Source organism: Dipodomys spectabilis, unplaced genomic scaffold (genome assembly GCF_019054845.1).
Source record: "Dipodomys spectabilis isolate Male_0828 unplaced genomic scaffold, ASM1905484v1 ptg000570l, whole genome shotgun sequence".
Classification (NCBI taxonomy): domain Eukaryota; kingdom Metazoa; phylum Chordata; class Mammalia; order Rodentia; family Heteromyidae; genus Dipodomys; species Dipodomys spectabilis.
This window is the reverse complement of record NW_024871247.1, coordinates 1631966-1637968: the sequence shown is the minus strand read 5'-3', so window position 1 is coordinate 1637968 and position 6003 is coordinate 1631966.

The window sequence follows — 6003 nt, the reverse complement described above, 5'->3', positions numbered from 1 at the left end:
CATCTTCTGTGTCAACAAAGAGAACCCTAAGACTCTCCAAGGCCAAACAGAAAACATGACCCAAAAGACTTAACCAAAACAACTGATACCAAATGTGTTAACTCAGTCTTGGGCCAATAGAGTGTCACCCAAAGGCATTTTTATACAGTTGGGGCTATTATCCCTTCCCCTTCTCTTCAAAAAGAGCATGTCAAAATCATCATTCCTAGAAATTTTAAGACAATCATTGATATGGAGATTTCCATCCCAGAATATTTACACATTAGTGAGCAACTGTAATATTAAGTGACTAGCAAGTGTCACATGTTACCTGAAGACACTAATGGTTCATAGTAAACATTCTGTGAATTAGAACTTATTAACTTCTCTACCATAGCTGCAGCAGGTGCAGTACCAGTTGAGAGAGGACAGCAGGCTCCATGGCTTGAGCCCTATGACCTACTAAGTGCACCATGGAACCCAGCAGCCCTTAACAAAAGGCCAGGAGAGAAGGCTGGATTGACACAGACCCACACCTTCCTTCTCGGGGGGCCATCATGACTCGTGAGGCTCCTCTGGTGTGGCATGCTACTGTCACTTCACTTCACTTCTGCTTCCTGGCAGGATAAATATGGCCACATACTGTGTCACCTCACACCTGCTTCCGGTCTGGGTGGATAAGGACCATGTGCCAGCATCACCTCACTCCTGCTTCCAGTCTGGGTAAGTAGGGGGTCGTGCTTGCACCACCACACTCCTGCTTCTGGTCTGGCTTCTGGCCACATGTCTGTGTCACCTCACTCCTGCTTCTCCTCTGGGTGAGTGGGGGCCACATGCTTGTGTCATCTCACTCCTCCTTCTGGTTTGATGATTGGAGGCATCATCTTTGTGTTAACTAACTCCTGCTTCTGGTCTGTGTGAGTGGGGGCCATGTGCCTGTGTCCGGTCTGGGTGAGTAGGGGCCACCCACCTGCACCACCTCACTTCCAGTCTGGGTGGGTCAGGCTCAGCTCTGAGCTACTTAATAGCTCCAGGTGCAGTTTATCAGCATGGATTGTAGCCCAAGCCAAAGGTTAGACTTTTCTAATTCTCATAGCAAAGTATGACATTAAGGGATTATGATGGCACCTAGGTTTGAGAACTGTGTTATAAATGTGTGTGTGTGTGTGTGTGTGAACATGCACACGCGTACTCATGTGCACTGGTCTTGGGGTTTGAACTTACAGCCTGAGGTCTATCCCTGAGGTATTTGTTCAAGGTAGAGCTCTATTGCTTGAGCCACAGGACAACATAGAGTTTTTTGTGGTTAATTGGGACTAAAAGTCTCCCAGATTTTGCTATCTGGGCTGGGTTTGAACCACTATCCTCAGATCTCAGATTTTCAGTAGATAGGATGTGTAGGTGTGAACTAGTGGAACCTCTCTATTTGTTCGATTGTCGTACAGAAAGAAATGTGCGTGGAAAGCATTCTGGAGGAAAAAGAATTGTAGTCTTCCAGTGAGCAGTGGTGAAAATACTTAGGTTCCAGCCTGGCGTTGGTGGATCAGGCCAATAATTCTACCAATTCAGGAAGCTGAAATTTGAGAATTGCAGTTACAAATCAGCATGTGGAGGACTGAGTCGTTAAGATTATCTCCAATGAACTAACACAAAACCAGAAGTGGAACTGTAGCTCCAAGTTGTAGAGCACCATCCTTGAGAGAAAAGGCTCAGGGCCATTAATCAAGCTGTGAGATCAAGCCCAGTGACCACAAAAACAAACAAAACAAGAAATATTCCTGGATTCTTCAGTAGAAGTTTATCATTATAAATATCACTTCCCCATAATATTTAGCTCTGTCATAGGTGCATAAATCTTAGGGGAGTAAGAAGCTTGGCAAAATATAGGTAGCATTGGTTGTGTGTGTGTGTGTGTGTGTGTGTGTGTGTGTGTGTGTGTGTGTGTGTGTGTTTGGCAGACCTTCATCTCTTCCTGGCTTTTTTTCCATCAAGGCTGGTACTCTGCCACTTGATCTATAGCTCTACTCCTAGATTTGTTTTTATTGTTAATTGGAGATAACAGTTTTACATACTTTTCTGCCTTTGGTGGCTTAGTCTACAACGTGACTATTTTGAATCCTGCTGTAAAAAATAGTGTGTGAAGATTGCTCTACTATAAGGCTGACTTACATTTCTTCAGATATATATATATAGGATTTCTTGTGTGGAACTTCCACACTGAGTTCTGTGGTGGCTACACTGATTCACTTAATCGCCAACATTGTGCAGGCTTTCTTTCCCCACCTCCTTGTCAGTATTTTTGTTTTCTTTGATAAGAGCCATTCTTATTAGGCAGAGATGGAACTTCAACATAGATTTGATTTGCATTTCCTTGATTACTAAAGATGAATATTTTTCATGTATTCCTTAGACACCTATATCTGTTTTAGGACCTATCTAGTCAATTCACTTATTTATTAATAAGATTATTTGTTCTTTGAGTGTTTCATTTTTTGTCTATATATTCTAGATACTAGGATTTCTTCTGCTACTCAAAAGGCAGGAGTTTAGGCTCATTTTACTTATTCTTACCAAAAGATGCCTTGTAAGCTTCAAATTATTTAATCGATGATTGATTAAAAAATAAGCTGAAGGAGAGTAGAGTAGAGTGCATGCCAACAAGTACAAGTTCTGAACTCAGACTTTCACTATTCTTCCTGGTAAAACTATTGCAAATTTTAGCACAAATTAACAATTTTAGGTCTTATTTTTTCCTTGTTAATCATTCAGGCTAGCCAAATTGAAAAAAATACTATTTTGGCCAGGTGTTGGTGGCTCACGTCTGTATTCTTATCTACTCAGGAGACTGAGATCTGAGGATTTCAGTTCAAAGCCATACTGGACAGGAAACGCTGTGAGACTTACCTACAAATGACCACCAGAAAACCAGAAGTGGTGCTGTGGCTCAAGTGGTAGAGTGTTCTCCTTAAGCTGGATAGCTGAGGGACTGCCCACAGGACAAAAGTTCAAGGCCAACGACCAACAAACAAAAAAGAAAATTAAAGAAAGAAAATAACTTTGTACAAAGAGGAAGAATGTCCAAGTTTTTATTCAAGGTTTTAATCCTTGTGGCAACTGTTTTCATTGCATAGAAAGTAGACAGCTTATATCTGTCATTGTGATAAACTTGCAACTATGTGGTTGCTTTTCTCCAATTTATAGTTTTATTTATCTAACATTGTTGAAGATGAAAAATCCATCAAGGGCAAGACATATTATTTGGTAAAACTGCAAGTCAAAATGACTATTACATTATAGTACTTTAACAAAGAACCTGTGATTTTCCATCCCTCCCCAGGTTTTGAACAATGAAAATAAATTGTCTTGATTTTTTCCAAAAACTGAGGAAGACAGCTAATATTCAAATAATTAGAAGATAATGAAAAGAAAGTTTAGGATGCATAATATGTTTAATTTTGAAGCTTCCTCACAAGAAACTTCCAAGGAACTTAACACACATTGGTTATAGAAATTTATATCAAAGATCCCACTGAAGGTGCCTCACACCTATAATTTGCCTCTCAGGAAGATGAGATCTGGGATTGAGATTGGAGCCAGCCTGGAAAAGCAATAACTTCATGGATAATGCCCTCTTCTATTAGATCATATGTCTTTTCCTCTGATCCTCCAATGTTAAGCTGTCTCCCCACATCATCATCTTACTGATTTATTGACAATATCATTGTTATTTCTGTTTTTCTCTTTCAGCATGATATGTGCATGGAGCAGGCGATTTGCAGCTGTGTTCACAACTATTTCTCCAATTGTCTACAACAGTGCCTGGTCCTTAGTGCTTAGAAGCCTTGTGTGGAGATAAGCCTGCTAGGCTCATGAAATCTCAGAGTTACATGAGGAAAGCTCATCAAGCTGTTGTCTTGGGGTCAATCGCCATTTCTTCTTACATTTATTCCTCCCTGTTTATCGACATCGACCTAAGGGTGAGATCAAGGCTTGACACTTATCGGTTGTGATGGCAAGGGTGGCTGTGACAACATAGATATTTATTGTGAAGCTACAGGAAGACCTGAAAACTTAAGCACCTAAATTGGTAGGCTCCCACGTCCTGGAATACATTTAACAGCTCTGCAATCAAACCATCATTCACTCTCTGCTGGGCTCAGACTCAGCATATTTTTTCCTTTTCCTATTTAAAATAAAATAAATTCAAGACATGCCTTTTTGTTATGTCATTGAATTCTTGAAATGTCCCTCCAACCAACAAAATAATGCCATTAGTGGAATGTAAATATAAGGCATGGGAAAAAACAATCATAAAAGCTACTAGGGAAAAGATCAAAAGTGGCAGCTGCTATGAAAGTTGGTTCGGAAAACCAGGACTGGTGTCTCACACCAGAAATCCTAGTATAATATAAGCTAATGAAACATTTGGTTTTGTGCCAGTCAGGGGGTTGAGCCAACAGCCTGGGCTTTGAGTTCTTTTGCTCAAGGCTAGCACTTTACTACTTGATTCATAGAACACTTCTAGTATATTTGATAGTGTAGTAGAGAAAAGAATTTCACAGACTTTCTGATGAAGGCATAGAATTCCATTGTGTATATATACCACATTTTCGTGATCCATTCATCTACTGAGGGACATCTGGGTTGGTTCCATATCTTAGCTATAGTAAATAATGCTGCAATAAACATAGTTGTGATGGTAGCTTTAGTGTGGTCTTGTTTGTAAACATTTGGGTAAATGCCCAAATGTGGGACTGCTGGGTCATAGGGGAGCTCTATGTGGAGTCTTTTGAGGAACCTCCCTACTACTTTCCAAAGTGGTTGAACAAGTTTACACTCCCACCAACAATGAAGTAAGGTTCCCTTCTGTCCACATCTCCTCCAGCATCGGTTGTTGCTAGAGTTCTTGATTTTTGCCATTCTAACGGGGGTGAGGTGTTATCTCAATGTTGTTTGGATTTGCATTTCTTTTATGGCTAGGGAGGTTGAGCATTTCTTCATGTGTCTATTGGCCCTCCTTCTTTCTTCTTCAGAGAAGTTTCTCTTTAAGTCTTTAGCCCACTTAATTATTGGGCAGTTGCTTCTTTGAGGATTTCTTGTTGGGGACTGTAATTTTTTGAGTTCCAAGTATATTTTAGATATCAGACCCTTGTCCATTGTATGGCTAGTGAAGATTTCTCCCAATCCGTGGGCTTTCTATTGATCTTGCTCACTATGTCCTTTGCCATGCAGAAGCTCTGCAACTTCATGCAATCCCATTTGTCCAACTTTTCTTTGATTTGTTGTGTTTCCGGGTCTCTATTAAGAAAATTTCGACCTGCGCCAAGGAGACCTAGTGTTTCTCCTATTCCATCTTGTAAAGTTTTCAGAGTGTCTGCTTTGACTCCGAGGTCTTTCATCCATTTGTAGTTGATTCTGATGCAGGGTGATATAAAAGGATCTAGCTTTAGTTTTCTACAATTACCAATTTTGCCAGCACCATTTACTGAAGAGGCTGTCTTTCTTCCATTCTATTTTTTTTAGCTCCCTTATCGAAGAATAGATGACTATAGGTCTGTAGGTTCATTTCTGGGTTTTTAATTGTATTCCATTGGTCCTGAGGTCTGTTCTTGTGCCAGTACCAAGCTGTTTTGATTCCTATGGCTTTATAGTAGAGTTTGAAATTTGGTATTGTTATTCCTCCACCAGTGTTCTTTCTGTTGATGAGCGTTTTTGCTATTTGGTGTCTTTCATTATTCCATATGAATTTTTGGGTTGTCTCTTCTATTTCCTTGAAGAAGGAGGTTGGAATTTTGATAGATATTGCATTGAATTTTTGATTGCCTTGGGAAGTATTGCCGTTTTCATGATATTAATCTTTCCAATCCAGGAGCATGGGAGTTTTTGCCATTTTCTAAGTTCTGTTTTGATTTCCTTTTTCAAGTTTTTGAAGTTTTCATCATAGAGGTCCTTCATTTCTTTAGTTAAGTTAATTCCGAGGTATTTTTTTTTTTGGTGGGGCTATTACAAATGTATTTGCTTTCC